This window comes from Lissotriton helveticus, chromosome 5_1, assembly GCF_964261635.1.
Source record: "Lissotriton helveticus chromosome 5_1, aLisHel1.1, whole genome shotgun sequence".
In the NCBI taxonomy this organism is placed as follows: domain Eukaryota; kingdom Metazoa; phylum Chordata; class Amphibia; order Caudata; family Salamandridae; genus Lissotriton; species Lissotriton helveticus.
Genome location: NC_136065.1, coordinates 1,252,506,712 through 1,252,533,186, shown reverse-complemented (window position 1 = coordinate 1,252,533,186; position 26,475 = coordinate 1,252,506,712). Strand labels below are relative to the sequence as shown.

At 46.2% G+C, this 26,475-nt stretch overlaps 1 protein-coding gene across 1 annotated transcript in view; it reads right to left on the bottom strand.

Moving 5' to 3' along the window:
- EEF1AKMT2 (EEF1A lysine methyltransferase 2) overlaps nucleotides 1–26,475 on the bottom strand; it is a 198,763-nt gene that overhangs the window by 115,538 nt on the left and 56,750 nt on the right. The gene's annotated exons all lie outside the window — the stretch shown is intronic.

Below are 26,475 nucleotides of genomic sequence, written 5' to 3'. Positions count from 1 at the left end.
CCGATGAGTTCCAGCGCGAGGGATGTCCTGCTTGGATTGCTCGGTACGTCAACGTGCACGACGTGCGTCACTACGTCATAAGTATGGGAGCCATTTTGTTTTCTTCCTATCATCGGTAGCTTAGCAACCAGTGTAGCAGCAGCTGCACCCTTTATTCCACTGATATCACATCGGCAATGACATAGACAACCTAATACGAGTGAATTCTATGTCAGGACGGAGGCGAGGATTATGCAGTCCTTTCTTCTCTTTATTATAATAGCAATTTAAAGAAAAACGAGTCATCACATAACAACTGAACTACAACTCCCATGAGCACATGGGGCACAGTGTCCATAGTAACCACCAGCCAATCCTGCTGTCAACTGTAGTATAATCAACCGTGACGTCCCTTCCTCTTCCTCTTTCTTCTCTGCTCGTCAGATAAGTCACACTTTCTTACCTTTTCTGACGTGACTGTTATTGTAATAGCGTTTTGAATTGATAACTGCCTGTGCAATAGCGCTCGCTTCGAGAGTGTTTGTTCTTTGATTTAGGCTTCGGCAGCCCGACGTGCGACAGGCGCTGCTTGCGCCGTCTCTGCCGCTCATACGCGGACTGTGAGGATCGCGCCTTCGCGCGCCCGCGGCTCTGTGGGGCGCCACTGTCCAGCATAAGGCTGCGCTCGCGGTCCTTGTTCTTTTTGGTGGCGCACTGAGGCAGGGAGATCACGGCCTCACCAACCCTCGCCTGAACACCGGTCTGGTGTGATTACTCGCGCATTGTGCGCAGCGCCACCTAGCGGCGAAGGGCAGTTACCGCACTCATTCTTGCCGGCGGAGCACCGGCGAGGGGGCTACCTTTGTGTATATCGTGATAAGGTGTATTGTGCTCTCACCCTCGATAAATGCAGTCTGCTCGGCAGTCAAATACGCCCATTCAGGAGGCAGAAGAGATATGCTGCTCCCAACCCCTGCCACCGGCGGTTGGTTGCGCGCTCTCGCAGGCATTGGACACGGTGCTGGCACCTCTGCGGGAGAGGGTGGATGCCCTTACCCAGAGTATCCCCGGGGTGTTTGGTAACGCAATGCCTGTGGTCCGCGAAGCCAAGGGTGGGCAGGGCGGAGGGAAAAAGTCAGCGAAGCGTCCCGCGGGGCACCTGGAGGAGTTCGATCGCCTGACGGACTCCTTCCGCAAGAGTGCGCGAACGCTTAAGTTTGTACCCTACCGGGAAGGGGCTTTCCCTGGCGGCGATGGCGACGAGGTCGCCCCAAATTCTGACCAAGAGGATGGTTTCCCCGTGGAGGGAGAGGGTGTTACAGAGGATGACCTCTCCTCGGATGATGAAGAGGAATACTCAGGGCGTCCCTGGCACCCGGAGTCCCATTCTTCGGGATCCTTAGAAGGGGATGACAAAACCCCCGACATGTTCGATCCCACGAAGATTTACCACCCGAGATCTTCGGAATGGATTCCCGATCCCAAAGTGGCAGCTTACGTGGCGGGCAAGGTACGACAACCCCTGGACAAAGAGGTTAGAACCCGTATGCGGGGTGAGTGCCCTCGGCCGAAGCTCGAGGGCAGGGTGGCGGCCACTCCAGATATCGATGAGAAGCTCTACGCGTTCTTCGCGAAGTTTATGAAGGACCCTAGGAGGGGCATAGATCGTTCCTGGCGCAACTGCCATGATAAGCTCCTGGACGTGGTGGGCCCCGTGACCCAGATTATCCAGTTGGCCAAGACGGCCAAGGAATCGGGGTCACCGATGTCCACGGAGGTCGTGGCAGGTTGGGCACAGCGAGCCCTATGCTTCCTGGTTAACGCAAACTGCGCGTTAGCGGCTGAGCGTAGGAGGTCCCTTTTGATTAAAATTGACCCTAAACTCGGAGATTTGGCCACCTCGGAGGCGGGGCCTATTGCACAAGGCAAGCTATTTGGTGAACCCTTTATAAAAGAACTGAACAAGTTCGTCACTACTTTCTCGGCTTTGGACAGAGCACAGTCGTCCATCAAGAAGATCTTTCCCGGATGGGTTTTCGCTGGGGCCGGAAGAGGACGGGTCGCTCCTCCGGCCGCCAGTTCCAACAAGGCCCTAACAATAAGAACCAGCAGCGCCGCAACAACGGCTGGAACGACGGCCGCCAGGGAAACTTCTACCCTAGTCGAGGCGCCGGCAAAGGGCGCGGCAGAGGCTATCATGGCGGGGCCAATGCACCGGGAGGTCCATCCGGTGAGCGTTACCCTTTTTTCCCCATCCGTTCTGGGGGGAGGTTACGGGACCACCTTCACAATTGGTGCAGGATCTCCTCGGACCCCTGGATGCTCCAAACGGTCAGGGGCTTCAGGATAGAGTTTTACGGCACTCCCCATCAGAGAGTTCGCCCTCGTCCCTTGGTTTTTTCCACAGAAGACAGGGTACTGATCGACACCGAGGTTTCGGAACTCCTCAAGAAAGGGGCAATACGCAGAACAATTCTACACCCTGCAGGGTTTCTGAGCAATATCTTCCTGGTCCAGAAAAAGGACAAGGGATTTCGCCCGGTTATCAACTTAAGGGAGTTCAACGAATGGCTGGTTTACCGCCATTTCAAAATGGAGGGGATCCACCTGCTACACGACATTCTCCTCCAAGGGGACTGGATGGTTCGCCTGGACTTGAAGGACGCGTACCTCACGGTGCCTATCTTTCCCCCTCACAGATGTTTTCTACAGTTCCTATGGGGAGGGGGGGGAGGTCTTCGAGTTTCAAGCCCTCCCCTTTGGTCTCTCTTCGGCCCCATGGTGCTTTACGAAGCTCCTGCGACCGGTGGTCGAGACTCTGCGCGAGAGAGGTGTTCGGATGATCATTTACCTCGACGACATATTGATCATGGATCAGTCGCCGGATCGAATTTGCTCCAATTTGAACATGACTATTGCGCTACTCCAGGAACTGGGGTTTGTGGTGAATGCCCAGAAGTCCGACCTTACTCCGAGGAGACAGATTACCTTTTTGGGATTCCTCATAGACTCGGAGCTGGCTTGCCTCAGCCTGCCGCAGCAGAAGGTGACAAAGATTCGGAAAGAACTCTCGCAAACGCTGCGGAAAGACAGGATTTCACTTCGTCTTCTGGCTCGAATTGTGGGTCTCCTTTCATCCTCAATTCAAGCGATCTTTCCGGGCCCACTGCATTACAGGGCCCTTCAGCGTCTGAAGGCGCAGCACCTTCGGAAGGGTCTCACCTACTCCGAACTCATTTCGCTCACAGAGGAAACGAGGACGGAGTTGCGTTGGTGGATAGAACACATGAATGCATGGAACGGGAGAGCGATCTTTGGCTCCAGCCCGGATCTGATCATCGAGTCAGATGCCAGCAGAGCAGGCTGGGGGGCACGTTGCGGCGACATCAAGGATGGGAGGTCGCTGGTCGGAGGACAAGCTTCGGCTCCATATCAACTGCCTGGAACTCCTCGCGGGCTCCTTCGCGGTGAAATCGCTGACACAGAGCAAGGTCTCATGTTGCATTCTTCTGCGCATGGACAATGTGTCGGCGGTGCAGTATATCAATCGCCTGGGGGGGGCTCGGTCCCGGGCCCTAGCGGATCTAGCGAAGGACTTCTGGCACTATTGCCTAGAGAGACGGATCTCAGTGTCGGCGGAATACCTCCCGGGCAACCAAAACTCGATTGCGGATTGGCATTCCAGGAACTTCCAGGATTTCAGCGACTGGCGACTGCATCCTGCGGTCTTCCAGGCCTTGATGTCCAGGTGGGGTCCGTTTTCAGTGGACCTATTCGCATCCAGACTCAACCGTCAACTCCCGAGGTTTGTGAGCTGGAGGCTGGACCCGGAAGCGACGGCGGTCGACGCTTTCCTGCAGGACTGGTCATCGGAACAGGCTTACGCCTTTCCCCCCTTTCTGATGATTCCTCGAGTGGCGGCCCAGGTTCGCTGACAGCGAGCTTCGCTGGTCCTGGTGACTCCGTTTTGGCGGGCTCAGGCCTGGTTTCCACCTCTGCTGGAGTTGTCATGGGATCGCCCGATCCGACTGCCCTTGTTCCCTTCAGTGCTTTCGGGACCCCTGGGAGAGGAACACCCGTTAGTACTGCTGGGGACCTTGCACCTCATGGCGTGGAGGATTTCAGGGGACGTTGGCAGGACGGTCGCCTTTCGGCGGACGCTGAAGAACTCATCAGCAGGGCTTGGACCCCTAGTACGGTCAAGAGGTACCGTTCGGCTTGGCAGCGATGGCGTCGGTGTCTGGGAAGACACGCCGATCCCGTGGGGGCAGACGTTACCCACATTCTAAATTTTCTGGCTGATTTGGCCACATCGGGTCTGGCTTATCGGTTGATCAATTCCTTCAGATCCGCCATTTCAACGGGTCATGCCCACATTGAGGGTAGGCCGGCGGGGGAACACCCTTGGGTTTGCAAGCTAATGAAGGGGGTTAGACTTTCTAAACCCCCGGAACCCAGATATCAGAACCTCTGGGATGTCAACATCATTTTGCGTTTCCTCTGCACCTGGCGGGATAATCAGTACCTCACCAGGAAAGAATTGTCGGCAAAACTGGCAATTTTGCTGTGTCTAGTCTCGTGCAAACGCGTTTCCGACGTGAGGGCGTTGGATATCACGGCACGTATGTTTGCTCCGGAGGGAGTGACTTTCACGGTTGCTAGGCGGACCAAGACTGGTATCAGATCGGTATCATACCCGACGTTTCCAGATCAACCTAAACTATGTGTGGTGCGTTGCCTCAAGGCATACGAGGATATGACGACGGAGTACCGCCCTCCTGGGGAGCGGCAGCTTCTCATTGCTCTTCAGAAGCCGTTTAAGGCGGTTTCAGCTCCATCCATCGCTCGGTGGGTCCGTTGGATTATGACCGAAGCGGGGTGGATGTAACCAAATTTGGAGCGCACTCCACTAGAGGAGCGATGGCCTCTAAGGCCATTCAGGTGGGTGGTAGGCTGGAGGACATCATGGCAGCAGCGGACTGGTCCTCGGAGTCTACGTTCAAAAAGTTTTACTTCAAACCCATCTATGGAGCAGCAGAACTCGTGGTGAACAGGCTTTGAAACTGCATAATCCTCGCCTCCGTCCTGACATAGAATGAAAAATTTCCTAGCTAACGTAACGGAAAGTTTCAATTCTATTAAGGACAAGGAGGCGAGGATTATCCCTCCCGAGACTTGTGAGTCTCGCCCCGCCCGTATATCTTCGTATGTCAGTAAGTAACGTTTTACGAGTTCTGTCACTGTTGTATTGATGCAATGAACTGAAATGCCTAAGATTTCTATAATGTATGCATGGTCCATGGCTATGAATTGTTCATTTTGCCAAATGTTCCTTTTTCTGGTATGTACTGTATACTGCCTCTGGCTTTATGTTGGATTGAAGAATGGGATAACGGTTATCTTGTTTGATTTAGGACAAGACCAGAAGGAGTGAAAGGCTGTGCTGGGGCTCTTTCCTCACAGAGAAGAAGAGGAAGAGGAAGGGACGTCACTTTTGATTATACTACAGTTGACAGCAGGATTGGCTGGTGGTTACTATGGATACTGTGCCCCATGTGCTCATGGGAGTTGTAGTTCAGTTGTTATGCGATGACTCGTTTTTCTTTAAATTGCTATTATAATAAAGAGAAGAAAGGACTGCATAATCCTCGCCTCCTTGTCCTTAATAGAATTGAAACTTTCCGTTACGTTAGCTAGGAAATTTTTCAATGCTTATCTACATTTAAACGCATCTATGGTGAGACTTTAAGTACATAATCATTTTTTTGGCTAGTTTTTTTCACACTATACTTTGTTGCGTACCTTGTAATCCTTATACTAGTGAACCACTGCAAAGTCACCATTTATATTTTACATTGTGAACTGTGCTTGAGATATATATATATATTTTTTTCTTCACTGTGTCTGCCTCTAACATGTCAGAGCCACCAGCCTTTCTCTCTGAAAAAGGAGAACCAACACTGCCTTGTAAACAATGGATAAAAATCTTTGACTCCTACATTGTGGCTATTGGTGGGTAGAAATGTTCAGCACACAGGAAGCAAGCCATCCTTTTGCACAACTTGGGTGTTGAAGGGCGCAACATATATGAAAGTCTAGATGAATTACCTACTGGTGAGGGTGCTGGTGAACCAGCTGATGCATTCCAGATGTTTCTCATAATGCTTGAGCTTCACTTTCGTCCTCGCATCAATTTAGTTTTAGAGCGACATAAGTTCTTCAAACGAGCGCAAGAACCTAATGAGAGAGTAGGTAGTTATATTGCCTCTTTAAAAGTACTGGCACACACTTGTGAATTTGGTGAGCTCACGGACTCCTTGATACGCAACTAATTGGTAAGATGCACCAATAGTAATAGAGTGCAAGAAAAACTGCTAGCCAAGAACCCGTCGCTCAAAGAAGCTATTGCCATTGTAGATGGAGTTGAGAATGTATCAGGATGGGTGAAGGAGATGACAAATCACGTTCTCATACCTAATGCAGAGACAAAGGCTGAGACGAAACACGCACAAGGCAGCAAACATTAACTAGTGGACAAAGAGAAACAAATGGAACTGGACAATGTCTACAAGGTTGTGGCGAGACCCAAAAACAAAATCCTTTCGGACAACGCTAAGCCTAAATGTTACAAATGTAGAAGTTTCACAGTCCTAGTTGTAATGCAAGACATTTAACATGTCGTAAGTGTGGTGTCAAAGGACAATATGCCAAAGTATGCAGGTCTTCAAAGGAAGTATGTGTGGTTGAGAATGTTGATGTGATTACTGAAGGGTCACGCACCATGTTACTTAACGTAAAAGATGGAGATGAGAGTGTGGATGCGGATGTGGTAACCATGCCCAAGTGTACTGTTGAAAATGATGGCCAACAATTTTCTAGGCTGAAGGCACCAGAAGATATGGGAATCATACTGAATCCCAATGTCAAAGATCAAGTAATGTTGCTTGAGTGTGGGAATGGACAAACATTTTTTAAAGAATTTCCTGGATTTTTCAAAGATAAATTAGGTCTACTTAAGGGATTTGAACATCGTATTATTCTGAAGGACAATGCCAAACAAAGTGTGCATAAGGTACGTGAGGTTCCTCACTTAATGCTCAAACCACTCAAGGAGGAGTTAGACAAGTTACTTAAAGCACAGGTGATTAAAGAGATTGTAGATTCAGAGTGGTTGGCGCCAGTGGTTTTAGCACCAAAAGATGGGGGTAAGTCCATTAGGATGTGTGTGGACTTGAGAAACCTTAACAAATGCATCTGGGTGGATCGTCAACCACTTCCCAACATCTCAGAATCCCTCACCATGCTGAAGGGAGTGGAATATGTTTCCGCTCTTGATCTCTCTTCAGCATATCACTAATTTTTACTCCATTGTGATTCCAAACATTTGACCTCCTTTGTGACACCTTTGGGGGCTTATCGATTTGTTAGAATGCTATTTGGGTTAGCTTCTGCAGCTGCCTGTTTTCAAAGAATCATTAAACTGGTGCTGGGGCGATACCTAACATTTTGTTATTTCAGGTTGATATTCTTGTATATGGGAAAAATAGAAGTGAACATGATACGACATTGAGGAAGGTGTTGGGGAGACTAAATGAGAAAGGTGTGACTGTTAAAAAACAGAAGTGCAAATTTGGAGTAACTTCTGTTTCCTATTTAGGTCATGTCATATCTGGTGAAGTGATTCAACCCAAATTGGAATTGGCGGAAAGTATTGTAGCCGTCCCTGTTTGAGTTGACAAAGAACAAGGGAGATCCTTTTTAGGACTTGCTGAATTCCATTCAAAATTTACCAAATGATTTGCTGGCGTTGTGGAACCTATTAAAGCATTGCTTTAAAAAGGTGTTCATTTTGCATGGACGGAGGAATGTCAATCAGTCTTCTACACCATTAAAATGGCTATCAGTAAAATGCCTACACTAGGTAATTTTGACACCCTGAGAAAAACCATCCTCACTATGTACGCCAGTTTGACAGGGTAAGGAGCGGCCCTCGCTCAGGCAGAAGAGGGAAAGGTGGGGTTTGCATGTCGAGCTCTCAAAAAAAGCTTAAAGCTTTACTCATGTATTTAAAGAGAAGCTCTAGCCATAACATGGGCTGTTAAACACTTCAAGTTTTACTTATGGGGAATTCCCTTTCTTGTGAGAACGGACCACAAACCACAGGTCCAAGTATTTTCTTGTGGTCAAAGTGAAAGGGCAACTTCGAGGCTTAAGAGGTGGAGTGAGGGGTTAGAATAATTCAATTTTTAGGTTCAATATCTACTGGGTACAGTAAATAAGGCTGCTGACTGTCACGTCTACCATTGAGAAATGTGGGGGAGGAACTTGTGGATGGAAGTGTATCTGAGTGTGTGAGTTGGGTGATGGAATCCTCTATTTCTAAGGAAGAGTGGGAGAAACGTACGATGGAAGACGTATGGTTTTCCCATCATAAAGGATTATGTGGTGGGTTGGCCGGTTCACAGTGAACTTGAGCCAGAACTCAAACCTTTCTGGTCTGTAAAGGATAACCTCACTATTTGCCAAGGCACCCTTTTGCGGGGAAGGATGATTCCTCCGACAAACATGAGACAGGTGGTGATTACTCTTGGTCATGAGGGACACCTGGGCAGGAGTTTAATTAAGTCCTGTGTCAGGGAAAGATACTGGTGTCCGGCCATGGATTGTCAAGTGGAGCAAGCAGTGAAGGAGTGTCATTTGCGTGCTTCCAATGATAAGTCACATAGTGCAAGCAAGGCTCTTTTGTCTCCAGTGTCAGTACCAGACAAAGTGTGGACGAAGTTGGGCTAGACATTATGGGTCCTTTTAAGTTACTGCCTGCAGCCAAACGGTATGTGCTGTTCTTGGTGGACTACACATCCAAGTGGGTGGCTACGAGATGTGTGAGTCCGGTTTCTACCAGGATAGCGATTGAGTTTTTGAAAGATGAATTTGCAAGCGAAGGTGTGCCTGAATATCTTGTCACTGACAATGGGGTGCAGTTTGTCTCACATGAAATAGGCGACTTTCTTAAGCACTTTGGCATAATACACCAGAGAACGGCCTTATATTCACTGCAAGCGAATGGCCTTGCTGAACGCATGAATAGAGTAGTAAAGGTTTGTGTGCAGACCGCAGTAGAATCCAGGATGCCTCTCAAAGGGATGTTAAGAGACATGTGGTGGGCGCATCATAACACACCCAATTGTGTATCAAAAGTCACCCTTTGAGTTTTTTAGGTGTAGAACTGCTACCTCCAAATTGAATCCTGTGTGGTTGCCTGCTATTGAGTTGCCCAAGCTAAATGATGGAGAGGTTCATGAGAAGGTAGGAGACTATCAAAGAAAATAGAAACTAAGATATGATGTGAAGAATTCTGTGAGGGAGAAAAAATGGTGTGTAGGTGATGTTGTGTTGGTTAGGAAACCGAGATGGGAAAAGACGGGCGTGACTGAAATCATGGGTCCCTTTACCAGTACACACATTAGGAAAAACGTACTGACGGTTCACACTGGATGCAAGTGGAGCATGTCCAGGCTGGTGAGATATGTTGGTGGGGTCCCCTGTGAGTCCAGTGATTCCAGTGGAGGTACTGGGGAGAAAGTGGTTGATGAAGGAAGATCCAGGAGCCTTCCAAAAAGGCATAGTGGTGTCCCAGTTCTCTTTAAGGATTTTGTGTTAAAAGTGAGAGGCATGTTATGCTGTATTGTTCCATTGTTCCTTATGACAATGTTGATGCATTATTCTTTTCTTCTCTCTTTCTTTCATTCCTTCATTCTTTCTTTCCTTTGTAAGGGGGATGTGTTATGATCTCATATGTATTTATTTATGTAATCTTGTGTGGATTGTTCTCTTTTAAGTGCACCCCCACAGCCGGACTCTAGAAACCTGTCTCCAGGGAAGAAGGTTCCATGAAGTCAGTTGGAGATTGTGGCTTTCTAGCTTGCTGTGCGTTGGTAGTGTTGGTAAACCAATAAAAGAAGAAAAGCAGCATATGCTTCAAGGTTCATCTTTTAACACATTTCCAACACTACAGGCTCCAAACAGGAAGCTATATAATACTGATAACCCTTAATTATCTTTAGAAATTCTTCACCAAAAAAAACCCAATAATCAGTCGATATACATAAAAATTAATTTGTAATTATTGCTATCAGTATTCAGGTGCATTTTAGGTAGGATACATTATAAATTTAAGGATGAATATAGAAATTGCATGCCCATAGAAAGCACAATCCAGGCCAATGATCTTTGACAGTGGGATTAAACGCAAGACAATTTGAAAAAGAGCTTTGATTATCTTCTCAAATAACACAACAGTCTATTCAGCAATGCAGAAATGAACTCTTGTGAAAAAGAACAAAGCCCTCGACTTTAAAAATGTGTAATATTCAGTGACTGTTACCATATGCCAAACATAACTTTCAGTTAAAGCCAGTTATAAATTAAGAAGTCAGATCTAGATTCCCTTCAACAACAAATGATCTCTCTCTGACATTACTTCAGATAAACCAAGAAATTCTTGCTGTGCATGTACATAAATCATGCTTCAAATTACCTTGGCTAATTTACAACCACTAATTCCAAAAGGCCCAAAAATATTAGGCATGATCAAGTTACACCATATCTATTTACAAAACCGCAATTGTAGTGGACTAGTCAGACCCAAATCTTCCTGTAAAGTCTGCAGGCCACCCATTCTTTAGTCTTTGCCACACAAACTTCTCATTTGATGGCAACATGTTAGTAGATTATTATAACAAAACAAAAAAAATCATCAAAACTGTAAGAACGATTAAAATGCTGAAATTTAACAAAGAAAAAACACCCATAGCTGAAGCATTGGAAAGTAACCACAGGGAAACAAAACACCAGACCAATTCACCTGTCTAAATCGAGTCATTCCAAAACCAAATGAAAATTCATCTAACAATGCTGTAGTCTTATTGAAAATATTAAAAGAAGACTCAAATCTAATAACAAATGTAGTACTTCATTAGTGATCTTCCCTCTCCCAAGGTGAAACCGTTCAACATTCTAGTCCATATCTGGTAAAAAAAAATTAAAAAACTCATTGCTACTCTCAGTTGCTTTCAAAGATGTTTTCAAAGTTGAGAGAGATGAGCGATTTCACACAAACTACTTTGGACCATGGAATTTCTGAAGCACAAACAGGCTATTGCCAAATTCACTTTCTAAGTTATTAAGTTATAGTCACATTAAAAACACATGACTCTTCAACTCTCCTAACCCATTTCTGAATACAATAGTCTAATTCCTCACTAGTTCGGTTTCTGACATGGCAGGCGCATCAAAACCACCACGCTAAACAATACAGTTGGTAAACTCTGCATTGAGGTGATGGGAAACAGTCTGACTGTCTTGTCCTTCTGGATCGCTCAATAGTTCTACAGTTGGATGATCAGCAGGTCCAATTCATACCCTGAAAGTATCCATGTGGGTTAGGGTGTATGATGGAACCATGCATTCCATTTCCACACATGCCTTTACAACGCAACATTTTGCAATGCATATGCCTTTACCATGCATGCTTTTACAACAAAAATGTAAGCATTTTTGCAGAGATTACCTGCTGTCAGTCGCCAGTTGGTAGTTATAGTTAGAACCATGTTTCCATAGGAAATTAGTTTTTGACTTGCCTATATCTTTGGCGCCGTTTGACAAATCTTCACTAACTTTTCCCCCAAAAAGTGTGCAGGTGATTCTCATTGCGCATGGAAAGTTACGGGGTGATCCATCAAGTGGGGACCGAGAAAAAGGGTGGAGGCAAAAAAAGGCTTTTTCCAATGTTAATTTCCATAGGGAATGTTGAATACGACTACAGCTTGAACTGCTAGACAGATTTACACCAAAGTTGGCAGAAAGTTGGCTTTTGGTCCAGAAAGAGTGCTTTTTAGGTTGAGCATTCAAGACCTCTTGTATATACACTATATATATATATATATATATATATACATATACACACACATATATATATATATATATATATATATATATATATATACATACATATATATACGCTGGGCTGTTACGTCCTTTAATAAACGGAATAAGAAAACCTTCCTTTGTGTGTGCTTCTCCTAGGGGGCAACTCTTTCGTGTGTGTGATAATAGTACGGCTGGTCCGGCCGTGGAGAAGACCCGCTGCAGCCAAGCAGTCCAGTGGTGTCATCACATGAAGACACTGCGTTTGGAAAGGAAGGCGTTTTGGAAGGTTTAAAACAACAGCGCAATGGGAGTAGAACAGTTTGCACACCCACTGGGGTCCTAACTTTGTCTTCACTTGCAACGCGACAAGCAAACTCACAAGAGTAATACTTGGTGCACTACTGAGACCACAAGGCTCTGCGAGGAGCCAACGCCCACTGGGGCGGGAGTCAGATTGAAATAAAAGTGCACAACGCTGCCTCGCGTTGTTTTGACATTTCCATGCCTATGAAGAAGTGCTAGCAAGCACGAAACGCGTCGGCGATTTGGGAAACAATCTTTGGTGCAAGGTGTCACGCTACGCTGGGCTGTTACTTCCTTGAATAAACGGAATAAGAAAACCTTCCTTTGTGTGTGCTTCTCCTAGGGGGCAACTCTTTCGTGTGTGTGATAATAGTACGGCTGGTCCGGCCGTGGAGAAGACCCGCTGCAGCCAAGCAGTCCAGTGGTGTCATCACATGAAGACACTGCGTTTGGAAAGGAAGGCGTTTTGGAAGGTTTAAAACAACAGCGCAATGGGAGTAGAACAGTTTGCACACCCACTGGGGTCCTAACTTTGTCTTCACTTGCAACGCGACAAGCAAACTCACAAGAGTAATACTTGGTGCACTACTGAGACCACAAGGCTCTGCGAGGAGCCAACGCCCACTGGGGCGGGAGTCAGATTGGAATAAAAGTGCACAACGCTGCCTCGCGTTGTTTTGACATTTCCATGCCTATGAAGAAGTGCTAGCAAGCACGAAACGCGTCGGCGATTTGGGAAACAATCTTTGGTGCAAGGTGTCACGCTACGCTGGGCTGTTACTTCCTTGAATAAACGGAATAAGAAAACCTTCCTTTGTGTGTGCTTCTCCTAGGGGGCAACTCTTTCGTGTGTGTGATATATATATATATATATATATATATATACACATACACACTTAAATGTGTATGTACTTTGTGGGCTCTGGAGATCAGCCCTAGGACTTGTCTGCTTCCGCTTAGGGACTTTTTTTCTGTTCAACTGCCTCTATTTAACTGTCTTGATAGAAAACGACCAGCAGAGGTCAGTAAAATACCAGAATCATTTTAGCATTCTCTAGATTCCAGTCCATAGAAATGGTCTTCCTCAAGCACCCATAGACAATATTTTTTCAAATCCTGTATTTTCAGATATACAACCACAGAAGGCCCTGCTTTTATATTAAAAACAGAGCTTTGGACTATTTCCCGCTGAAAGGCAATAGTTCTCTCAATGTTTTTCATACCTGGCCTGTCACGCAGTTTGGTGCTTACTTTCCCTCCATGTTAAAAAACAGTAGATGTTTCAGCACCCAGGCTAACGTGCTGCATAGCTAAATACATATAAGGTCCTAAAGGCGACACCGATTGTATTGCAAATGCTTGTTATTATTTGGTGTAAATCCATTCAGTAGTTTTGGAACTATTAAGGGAAATCCAAATTTGTAGATCTTGAGGCGCGAGGGCTCCACGAACCCTCTCTATCTCGTGCTGAGATCCGATTGGCTGCCAACAGTTCAACCTGGAAGTGCTGGCAGCTATCTTGGGACTCAGCTTCAGCAGAGTCCCACAAAAAAAATTGTTTAAAAAAAAGAGAAGGGGGCAGGGTAGGAATTCCCTGAACCCCGACGCCTCTTGGGAGGGGGTCCCACATGAGAAAAAGCATTGGCAATGCCAATCGGTCTCGCTGTATAGTGGAATTTTACATGGATATTATTGAAGACTAATCTTAGGAAGTAGGTTAAAGTGTAAATTGTTTTTGAGGGAGTGTAGTGTTATAGAGTGGATTATAGTATTAGAATGTAGGAGGAAGGATAGTGGTTAGAGGCTGAAATATAGCATTAATTATTTAGGGATTGGGAGGGCTGGGGAGAGCGATAGGGGGAAAAAAAGGGCAAAGAATGCACAGTAATTTCTATGTGTACTAGGTGTGAATCACCATCCCTGAAGATTCTCATTTTATGCCAATATGAGATGTTTTCCCACCAACTCTTAAGCCATATAAAAGAGTAACACAAGCTCTTGTGAATCGACCTGGTAGTGTTGTGTGTGTTGGTAGGGGGAGGGGGCGGGGCAAGATGGTCTTAAGTCACCAGTGCACTTGAATACCTTACAATTACAGAAATAATGTTCATATTGTGTGGACAGGATTAGTTGAGCATACATATGAATCTACAAAAAAACCAATTGCATACAAAATATAACAGACGTGTAATATAAAACAAACCAATTGTTTTAGGGACTAGACTCCGTTCTTAAGATCACACTATTGTAGTTACATATATACAATATACGTTGCCTTTAGCAATATGAATATTTTGGAGGCTGCTTTTTACTGTAAGGAGTTGGTTTTGTAAAAGGGCTTTATTCTTAAAACATCTGCAAAGTGCCTCATCTTTTTATTAGTTTTAAGTGAACTCTAAAATTGCCAAGGTGCTTTTAGAACTGGCAACTGGGTGGGGGTGGAGAACAAGAGGGTGGGTGGGGAAGGTGAACAGGAGGCACTTACTGTCTGCAGACTTTTTACTACCTGTTGCAAGATTCATTCTTGCACTAGTGCATGCAATGCTCCAGGTCAGGCACTTCCCATCTGCAGGCTCTACATTCGTCAGGCTCTTTGCTACCCGTTGTGGGCTGCGTAAAGCCCCTAAGCTTTAGAGGGTAAGCAGAAAGGGGAGGCGGCAGTATATACACCATTAGCAGGACACTGGTGGGAGCCCCCCCTGTTCTAATTCACCCTTTCTAATAGTGACTGAAGGATGCTATTAATTGGTTTGTATAGTCAAGCACTAAATACGCCCTTAAATATATAAACAAATTATTGTATGTGGCAATATGATGTTTGTACTTAATACACAATAATGTACAATAACCACATTATGGGGCTCATTAGGATGGCGGACGGACTTGCGTCCGTCCGCCACCCTAGAGGAGGAGGGACCGTCCGCAGGGGCAGCGGCGGTCCCTCCGTGCTAATTAGGATGTGACCGCCACTCTGGCGGTCACATCCTGTATTTTTATCATTGCGACGGGTGCTGCTTGAAGCAGCACCCGCCGCAATGTTAAAAAAGTAAGTTGTGCATTTGCATGCACAAAGCGGCAGGCACCTCGCGGTGCCTGCCGCTTTGTGCAGGCAAATGCAGGGGGGTACCATAGGTATCCCCCATGTGCACCCCCCACCCCCCTTCACCCCTGGGGGCCCGCAACGGGCCCCCAAACACAAATCCGTATGCCTTTACACGGCGGAAATGCCGCCGTGTAAAGGCATCTTTCCGCTGTCATCCTAATATGGCTGGCGGTGTCTGATAGACACCGCCAGCCATGTTAATGCTTTTCCGCCGTGGGCGCAATCCGCCCGCGGCGGAAAGGCGGCGGACAGATAGGAAGACCCACCAGCCATCCTAATATGGCGGTGGGTCTTGCAGGGCTCCCCGGCGGATTTCCCGCATCCTCCGGGCCGGCGGTGGCTTCCGCCGGCCCGGTGGATGCGGGAAATCCGCCATCATAATCGGCCCCTGAGTGTCTCCAATAAATACAGCATGTGGTATTTATATTGCACAAACCTAGCTAAAAGGCCTAGGAGCACAGGACAAGGTAGACGGCAGTGGCCAACAGTGAGTGAAAGGTGCAGAGAAGAAGCACCTGCGCTATTTACGGCTTCACCTTGTATCTTTTAAAAGGACATACTGCTCATTTGCCATTTTGTAGTAAATAACAGGGGACTGTCCTTTAACGTAACAGTGCATCATTCAAAGTTAATGGACTTTTGTCAGCCCAGCTTGGATTCTAATTTATGTGATGCAGATCACACTATGCGATACTGAGCGATTAACTCGATCTCATGCCAGCAGGAAGAGGAACTGACAAATTCCAAAGCATCAGAGAATCTTAAACGGGATACAATTACATTTTAAACAAATAATGAACAATGAAAATCGGCAGCAGAGGTTTTGACACTAGTCTAAGTAGGCTCATTAAGTGCAGGAGTACTCAGAACATCCTCAAGCAGGCTGCGAGGAATGGACCTGAACACAAACTAATGTGTGTGAAAACAGCACTGCTCACTGAGAGAAGCAGCATGAACAGCAAACTGCGGTGAGCTGATGCCACACGGATGTAAGGGTCACGTGACCGTGAGGAGCAGCAGATGCTAGCTAGAAGAGGAGACATGCAAACAGTCTAACCACTAACACCAGGTTACTATGTGATGCCGTGTCACCATTGTGAAGCCTTATGTCAGCCTTAGGACTAAAGAACCTTTTTCGAGTTTCAGCAATAGACTCACCACAACGTGACTCTGGGCAAATCTGTTAATTTTAACATTCCTGTGCCAGGACAAATTGATGTGTCCTTGCGTAATGTAATGTAATGGTGCTTGTGTAAAGCGCTCTAAATACCTTTATGTCCAGTACTTGCTATGTTTACATAGCAACCACTAGAGAAAAGGAGCGAGGGAGAGTTGGCCCTAGAAACGCTCCCTGCTGTTTTTAGGTCTCGCCTAGTGCAGCGCACATGCGCTGCCCTGGGAGAGGGCCTCTTGCAATCACTCCAGACCTTCACTCGTGCATGTGGCGGCCTGCAGCTTGCGGGAGCGAGATGGGCGCGCAGGGTGACATATGTTCTGCATCACTTTCGCGTCCACGTGGGCGCTCTTATTTCATTTCTTTCTAGGCCTCTGTTATCAAACCTCAGCCGTAGTCCTCTCAACTCCATCCACATCCTTTATGGTTTCACTGCCCTTCTTCTGAATAACATGTTTTTCTATTCTGGGGAAGAACACCAAATCATTTTTAAGATCTCTTGAAACACACTCTTTAAGCTCGAAATAATCCAAATATGTCCACAGGAGACACCAGTAACAACTCATTTGAATATAGCATTTTTGGATTCGATTTGCCCTTCATTTATAATCATTCATTTGAATGTAGCATTTGTGGATTTGACTTGCCCTCCATTTATAATCACTCATTTGTGTATAGCATTTTTGTATTTCATTTGCCCTTCATTTATAATCACGTAATTTGCATACAGCATGTTTGCATTTAATTTGTCCTTTATTAAATTTGCAATACACAATAAAATGAGTGATTCTATACATCAATTGGTAACACAACTGGTGTGCTGCATGAACAGAACGCGCTCATTTACAGGTATTTTTTTGTATGTGAATGTTCACTAGAGGGGCCGGGCACACCATTCTCCAGGGGTAGAAATGTTCTTCTGTGCCATGACGACCAGTTTTCAAATAGCCACGACTGTACAGCTGGCCCAGTGATAGATATTCAGAATATACCTTATCATTTTTTTGACTCATACAATGTCGCCCATGGTGCTATTTGTAGCACTAGGTTTATTTTCCTCTGCGCACCACCTGTACCTACTTTGATAGTCTCTGTTATACAATGCCAGGTTTTATAGCTCTATTTTACCCTGAAGTATCTTTACACATTTATCATTTTTTGCCTTTGCTCCATTTTGGGTATTTCAACGGGAAATAGTATATCTTACAGTAAATTCTTTATAGTGGCTCGTTTTGGAGGAGTTTGAACACCATAACCAATCAATATTTTTCACTCAATTATTGAAAAATAATGAGAACAGCTCATAAAAAATATTGACAGAACGAAGTTAATAATAAAACATGCACAATGCCAATTAGTTAAATATTAGACGACCATATAGCAGCTAAAATAGATAGACAAATTTTACATGATAAAATATTTCATACATTAATACAATTAAAAAAGCAGAGGATTACAGGGTCGAATGGTAGATTTTAAAAAGAGAGCTACTGAGGGCCACACTTCAGTTGTGGAAAGCATTTGTAAAAAGCATAAAGCCGGTCTACATCTAATAAAGCAACATTTCTTCAATAAAGGCAATAAAAAGGCCTGGTAAAAGTCATGACATTTGCAAAACAAGCATTGGCATAGCCAATAGGTCTCGCGCCTTTGGGACCTTATAAGTGTTTAGCCATGCAACAGTTGATGTTGTTGCGCCAAGGATATTGTGCTGCATCACTAAATACTTATAAGGACCCAAAAGCGAGACCTTTTGGCTATGCCAATGCTTGTTCTTTGTTTGCAGAGGGAGCGGTGGGGGAAGGTAGACCTAGAAGCATACATCAGAGCCATTCACAAGCTTGAGAAATGGAAGGTTATATGCACGAACCGTGAAATGGGAGATAAGATTAAAACGCCTCAGTTCATGAAGCCAACAGTATAGACATCTATACTTATTTTTTAATCTTCACAAATTCTACTTACTGCATTTCCACAAAACGAAATAATGGGTCAAGTCTAGTAAAACAACTTGCTTTGTGATAGATAGGTTTAGTGTAATTCTGTGAGAAACCATTTCCTGTAGTAAAGACCAATGGCTGGCGAAAGTTTTCAATTAAAAGCAAAAATAGCAAAATCCACCTACGTAGACATTTCACTCTAGGAATTATTTCTCAGTTTGTTCATTAATCTGTTCTGCTGGACGAATGTCATGCTTTTCACGCAATGCCATCCACATATGAACTAACGAAAAAGCACAAACCTATGTAAACTGGCAAAAACTGGTGCGAACTGCCAACATTTCATGGAGAGGAAACAATGCTAAAGGTGGATCTTTGCAATATTTTCACTTCTCTGTTGTGCAAAAGAAAATGCCCAGGTCTAGTAAAGAGCATTCGTTTCCAAGTGTATCTGATAATATGCATTTCTAAAACTGCCCCAACTAACCAGCACCTTGTTAGCTTATATATACCGAAATTCATTATTACCTACAAGCATATAAACATGTGCCAGCAAAGAGGAAATTTTGGGTGACGTTTCAATAAATAAAACACAGCATTACAAAGGTGCAGAGCCCGTGGATGTCGAGCTTCTCCGGAGGTTTGCTGGCTGAAACGGCCAAATTGAAGCACACATCAGAGCCATTCACAAACACGCTCAAAAGCAATAGTGAAAAAAGAAATGAGGGCATCACCAAAATTAGCAGAGAAAAATTATTGGGAAAGGACCCTGGAGACTGGCGAGTGCTGACACTGCTTCGTAACCTCCACGGAAATTCAGAGACCCATTTCAGCTGAAATCAGTAAAAGATGTAACAAAACAAAAACAAACATTTGCAATGCAATAGGTCTCGCATTAGGAAATTTTGAGCTATTGGTATTGTAAATTACAAATATTTTATTTGTGTTGGTTTTGAAAATAGCGAAATTAATAGCTTTGTCATTTACAATGCCAATAGTTTTAAGTTTTGAAAACGTGACACCTACAGCATTTGTAATGCAATATGTGTTGTATTTACATGACTTAAATGTATTAATATTACAAATAACAATGGATTTTATTTTTTTTGATAATTAATACTTAAATAAAAGTTATTGTAATTTATAATGGCAATAGCTTAAACTTTTGTAAATAACTTTTGGGAAGATTATGTTCAGTGTATTTTATTGTGATGAAAAGCCAAGAACAGCAGTGAAATATTAACATCTTTTTGTGACATTTGTAATAAAGCTTGAAACATGGAGAGAACATATTAGAACCAGTTGTTGTTGCATGGTTGCACAGAGTGATGCTGTGGCGTTCAGTGGTGCTGAGTGTTGCTGTGGCCTTCAGTGGTGCTGAGTGATGCTGTGGCCTTCAGTGGTGCTGAGTGATGCTGTGGCCTTCAGTGGTGCTGAGTGATGCTGTGGCCTTCAGTGGTGCTGAGTGATGCTGTGGCGTGGAGGGATGCTGTGGCGTGGAGGGATGCTGTGGCGTGGAGGGATGCTGTGGCGTGGAGGGATGCTGTGGCGTGGAGGGATGCTGTGGCGTTGAGTGGTGTTGTGGCGTTGAGTGGTGTTGTGGCGTTGAGTGGTGTTGTGGCGTTGAGTGGTGTTGTGGCGTTGAGTGGTGTTGTGGCGTTGAGTGGCGCTGTGGCGTTGAGTGGCGCTGTGGCGTTGAGTGGCGCTGTGGCGTTGAGTGGCGCTGTGGCGTTGAGTGGCGCTGTGGCGTTGAGTGGCGCTGTGGCGTTGAGGGGTGCTGTGGCATTCAGTGGTGCCGAGTGATGCTGTGGTGCTGAGTGATGCTGTTGCGTTGAGTGGTGCTGTGGCATTCAGTGGTGCTGTGGCGTTGAGTGGTTCTGTGGCGTTGAGTGGTTCTGTGGCGTTGAGTGGTTCTGTGGCGTTGAGTGGTTCTGTGGCGTTGAGTGGTGCTGAGTGATGCTGTGGTGTTGAGTGATGCTGTGGGAAGGTAATATGGAGGATAGATAGAGTGTAGGAAAGAGAAAGGAGAGAAGAATGATGAAAGAAGGGTTGGCGTGGAGATGCAGAATGACGAGGTGAAAGATCACTAAAGTGGTGTTGGACAGCACACATACCATCTAAAACGTTGTGCCGATTACTTTACTAGGATGGCTTAGCATATGGGCACTTGACCCAAGAGAGGGGCGCTCATTAAAATCACCTATTATAAGTTATTGGGTAGACCAGCATGCCATTCACTATACATAAGTTCTTTTGAATATTTGGGTGCTACGACACTGCCAAGGTCACAGGTTAACGTAGCCAAAAATATGTGTGTTCAGACAGCACGACTTTGCCATGCACTGTTAAGCATGGTTTAGCACTGGGCAGCTGCCCATGAAGAACGTGAAATTACATCAAGTCAAGGTAAACTATAGTGCGTGCTCAGAGTGATTAAAAAAGTGTTGCCAAATCTCATATTCATGCCATGAGTGAGATCAAGCGTGACTCTGTGAGCAAACAAGCACTTTGAAGCATAACTCAATGTGTGTCTAAGTCTGCAGCTCCCAATTATTACGAGCTACATTAACTGTCCAAATGTTGTGCGCAACCATGTTAATAATAAGCAGAATTCCCAACACAATTGCATTGTCTGCTTACTGATTTATGTGACCCATCTGAAGCAACCCTCAAGGATTTGCTACGCCTTGTGCTGGCAACCGTCTGTAAACAAGCAAGGGGATTAATTCGATCTAATCACTACAACATGTTATTAATGCTAGAGGGACCCGTGAGAGACAGGGCTTACCTAGCAAATAGTGGGGGGGTGCTCCTCCAACATGCCGCTGTCCCTGCAGTCGGTGTCCATAGGAGTGTGTTTGAGCGGCCGATAACAAAACAAGCAATGGTGGAAAGCCCCACAGGGTATTTGACATACAGTCAAGCAGTCTGAAAGATAGTGTCTTTCTGTATTAATCCAAGTTGGAAAGATATCTTGCACACAATGGACACTGGGTGGCTCAAGCATCTGGCAGATAAAGCAAGTCGCGGTATCCATTATCTAGCATAATTAATAAACTGACCAAAAAAGAAGGTTCGTAGCATTGAAAGGCGAGGTTGAGTGTCGGTGGAAAGAGCGGCACAGCGATGAGAGACTGCCTCTGTCTTAACTGTGTGATTACAGTGGGCTGAGAGTCCCCACCTACCCACCCATAGCCGCGAGCTGAAATTGTCTAACAGGTGAAAAGCATCCGCGGTTGAGGGTTGCTTGGAGCAACACGCACGTGGGCTACACCCAGTGTCTCACACCCTATTGTTGTGGAATCGGCATGGAGGGGGTTTTGAGGCAGCGTTGGCTGCCCTGAAAAGACCGGGATCGTAGTGTGTGCACAGAGTAAAAGCCTAACAAAAGCAAGACGCGGGACCCTATGCTCAAGGCGTCCCGCATTGCAAACATAAATATATATATACAGCTATGTGTGAACCTAGGAGTTAGGAACTATATAGAGTTTTTTAGAATTTTAAAATCTGACACTAATGCATTAATAGTTACAGCTATTGCTAAATTTTTGTTTTCCATGTGGTTAATTAGATGGAGAATGATCCGGTAGTAACTAGGTATTCCGATTGTAGTTAGACAACTCGTCTCAGGAAAACCAGGGCTTCTACCGTGTTCTAATTTTTTAATCTGTGCATATATAATTTATTGTCTTAGTATTTTAATTGTCACTCCATAAACCATATGCTAACCTATTGACTGTATATATAAAATGAGATGTAACTTGTGTATTAGTTTATTGTTCCAAATGTATTTTTCTTCTTGCTGTACTTTTATGGTTCATAAACAAACCGAAATAAAGCTAAATGAGAATGAGAAATATATATATATATTTGTTAAATTAACCCGCATTTTAAAAAGAAGATGCGCTGGCGCTATTACGGATGTGCCGCGCTATAAGATAATAAAAACATACAATGTTAAAAGAAACAGCACGTTGTGCGATCTAAACACATATATATTTTTTGCTAAATTAACCCGCATTTAAAGCACATCGTGCATGCTTCTGGAGCTTAACAAACAAGAAACCTAGTAGGAAAGAAGGAGTGAGGAAGAAGGCAAAGATTGGCGGTGAAAGTACGGAGGGAAAGAAGTAGAGAGAAACAAAAGTAACAGGGTTAATCTTATAAAACACGCTCTCGGCATTGCAGTGGGGGGGGAGGGGGTGGGGGGAGCAGCAGCCTTTGATGTCTGGTGGTGTGAGAGACAAATGTTGGTGTGTGAGGCTTCCTTTCAAGTCGGGTGGGGGGGCGGGGGAGCAGGGGAGCAAGCGAGTGGGAGGGAAAGAGCATATGGGGTGTGAGTGAGGCCAAGCGTGTGCCTGGCGAAGCGTCACGCTTCAGTAGACAACATGCATTGGGAGGAATCCGCTTGTTCAAGAGTGTTGTTTCCCCTACATTAGTTCAGAGCTATAAATAGCTCGACCTAAAAAGCATTTGCAAGCAATAGGTCTCGCATTTACGGGAGTTTAAGCTATTGGCATTGTGAATGAAAATGTGTTTTATTTATGTATTAAAAAACAAAACATAAAGAAAAGGTATTGTCATTTACAATGCCAATAGCCGAAACTGGTGTAAATGCGAGACCTGTTGCATTGCAAATGCTGGTTGTTACTCTTTGTCCTGGCACATTACAAAGAATGTTTCTTTTTGTTTAGGACTTCCCTGAAAGTGCTTTGTGGATGACTGATGCTTCCTGCACTAGGCAGATAATTACTGTGCAAGTTCCGGGCTCTGCAGGAGGCACAGTGATTAGAGCTGCCTTAAAGGTTTCCAGAGGCGTCAGAAAAAGACCTGTTGGCTGAGACACTCTTGGTTACTCAGCGAGTCTGTTTCATTTTTGCAACATTTTGTCTGACAGCCTGTTAATTAGTAAATGCATGAAGACAATGGGGAAGGTAAAATTCTTCTTGTTTCTAATATTATGCCAGCGAAAAACAAGCCTGCAGAGCGCCTGGCTCTATCCCTCCCCTCTCCTCCAATATTTAGCCCATGGCTTAGAAAGGGAAACATGAAGAATCTTACCATCCCCCTGTCTTCATGCATTTACGAATTAACAGGCTGGCGCAAGAAATGTTGCAAAACTAAAACAGATTCCTTGAGCAACCATGAGGGTCTCAGTCAGCCGGTCTGCTTCAGACGCCTCTGTAAAGGATTAACAGGCGGGTCTGCTTTCAGCTACTTGCTATCTCCGAGAATAAAGGAGAGCCAGCGTCCCTGGTTCCACACCGCCGCCTCCTCCAATGGCCCCGCCGGCAGAGCCCAAGAGGCAACAGAGGAACAGAACGACAAAGCGCTCAGTGAGGCTTATGTTTTTAATATATATATTACCTACTGGCGGTCGCCAGTAGGTAGTTATAGTTAGGACCTATTTTCCATAGGCAATCCGCAACATTCTATTTGGAATAACTTTGGCGCCGGTTGACGAATCTTCGCAAAATTTTCAAAACTGGTGGGGCACTCCGGTCCGCTCCTATACTGAAAGTTACGAGGTGATTCGTGAAGCGGGGAGTGAGAAAAAAGGGGGGTCCCAAAATGTGTTTTCCCCATGCAATTTTCCATAGGGACCCTTAGCCGCAGCTACAGCCCGAACTGCTGAACGGAATTACACCAAATTTGGCAAAGAGGTATTCCTTAGTTCAGACTATTGCCTTTTGCTTAAATGGTGTAAATCTGTTCAGTAGTTCCTGAGAAAATAACATTTAAAAGTATATATATATCTATGGCCGCGCAGGATCCGCGCACCCTAAACGCACCCTGCCGTGCACGAGCTGTATTCTAATTGGCTGTCAACACTCCAAATCAGGAAGTGTTGGCAGCCATACCGAGGCATAAGGAACCTAAGAAACAAACGTGAAACACGCAAAAAGGGAGCAGGGTAGAAACACCCTGACCCCCTAGGCCTGCTCAAGGGGGCCCACAAGGACCCCCAGGGCGGATCTTGCAGATGAAAAGAAAAAAACAAAGCGCGGGCTACCGCGCTACATTACTTATTAGCCCCCAGGGGGGCCAAATCTCGGGGGCAATTAAACAGTTAAGATGGGGGGCCCCCCTTCCCCGGGGACCGCCACCCCCGGGGCTTTCATCATAAGTGGGTGGGGGGGCTCACGGCCCCCCTGCAGCCCTGTGGACCACCACCCCCCGGGGCTTTTCAAATGGTGAGAGGGGAGCAGCGCGGCCCCCTCCTGGAGCCTTTGATGGCCCTGGGGACCACCACCCCCAGGGCAGGCTCCTGCAGTGTCCCGGGGTGCCCACCCCCGGGACACTGCTGTTTGCAATGACAGGGCGGGATCCTCTGGGCTCCCACCCTGTCATTGCAAACTGCTTTGCTATTTGGAAGAGAGAGCATGAAACCTGCTCTCTCTTCCAAATAGCAAAGCAGATTGCTTTTCCACATGGGGAGCAGCATGTTAGCTGCTCCCCATGTGGAAAAGCAATGCCGGATGCGGGGAGCCAGCCGGGACTGTGGGGGGATTGGGGACCCCCCCACGGTTCCCAACGGAGTGGGCCAGCCCCGGGGGATGGGGTCCCTGGGGCTATTAGTGGCCCGGGAGGGGGGCCAAGCAGCCCCCCTCCCCAAAATAAACATTTGTTTTTTTTTTTTAAAATAGTAAAAAAGGGCCGGCCCCGGGGGATGGGGCCCCCGGGGCCATAAGTGGCCACAGGAGGGGGGCAAGGCAACCCCCCTCCAAATAAAAAATCTTTTAAAAAAAGGCCCATGCCCCAGGGGATGGGGTTCTCAGGGCAGATTATGGCCTCAGGAGGAGGGCCACATGGCCCCCTTCCCAATGTTTTCATTTTTTTTTTAAAATGGGGTCAGGCCCAGGGCGAAAAAAAATTGAAAAAGAAGGGGGGCTACACAGCCCCCCTTCTTAAAATGTCTTTTTTTTTTAAACGGGATCGCGGCCGGAGGCCAGGCCCCCTCACTGCACCACTCTGCAAACGTGCCCCCTGGCACGTTTGCAGCAGGGGAACAAACTCCCCTTGAATACTGGGAGTCCCTGGGGGCCAACTAGCCCACCAGAAACCTCCAGTATGCGCCAGGGGGCTGCGTTGCAGAGAGGTGTTCTGAGGCCACACCCCGTGTTACATGGTGCTTACTGGGGGTACCTAGTGGGCTAGTTGGCCCCCAGGGGACCTCAGGATTCGAGGGGACTTAATCCCCCAACTTAAAACCCACCACGGGGCGCATTTTGCAGATTGGTGAAGGTAGGGGGCGGGGCCTGCCCCCTCCCTTCACCACTGTGCAAACACGCCCCTTGGCGCGTTTTAAGTTGGGGGGATTAACTCCCCTTGAATACTGAGGGTCCCTGGGGTGCAACTAGCCCACCAGTTACCTCCAGTAAGCGCCACAGAGCTACGTTGCAGAGAGGTGTAAAAAGGGGCGTGGCCTCAGAACACCTCTCTGCAACGCAGCGCCCTAGCGCATACTGGAGGTACCTGGTGGGCTAGTTGGCCCCCAGGGACCCTCAAGATTGAAGAGGAATTAATTCCTCAACTTAAAAAGCACCACATGGCACGTTTGCACAATGGTAAAGGAAGGGGGCGGGGCCTGAGGTGATATGTGTGCAAATACGCCCTGTTTCGCGTTTTAAGTTGGGGAATTAATTCATCTTCAATCCTGAGGTGCCCTGGGGGCCAATTAGCCCACCAGGTACCTCCAGTAAGCGCCACGGAGCTGTGTTGCAGAGAGGTGTAAAAATGGGCGCGGCCTCTGAACACCTCTCTGCAGCGCAGCTCCCTGGCGCATATTGGAGGTACCTGCTGGGCTAGTTGGCCCCCAGGGGTCCTAAGGAATGAAGAGGAATGAATTCCCTATTTTAAAACGTGCCACAGGGCGTGTTTGCACACGTCACCTCAGGCCCCACTCCCTTCCTTTACCATTGTGCAAACGTGCCATGTGGTGCTTTTTAAGTTGAGGAATTAATTCCTCTTCAATCTTGAGGGTCCCTGGGGGCCAACTAGCCCACCAGGTACCTCCAGTATGCGCTAGGGCGCTGCGTTGCAGAGAG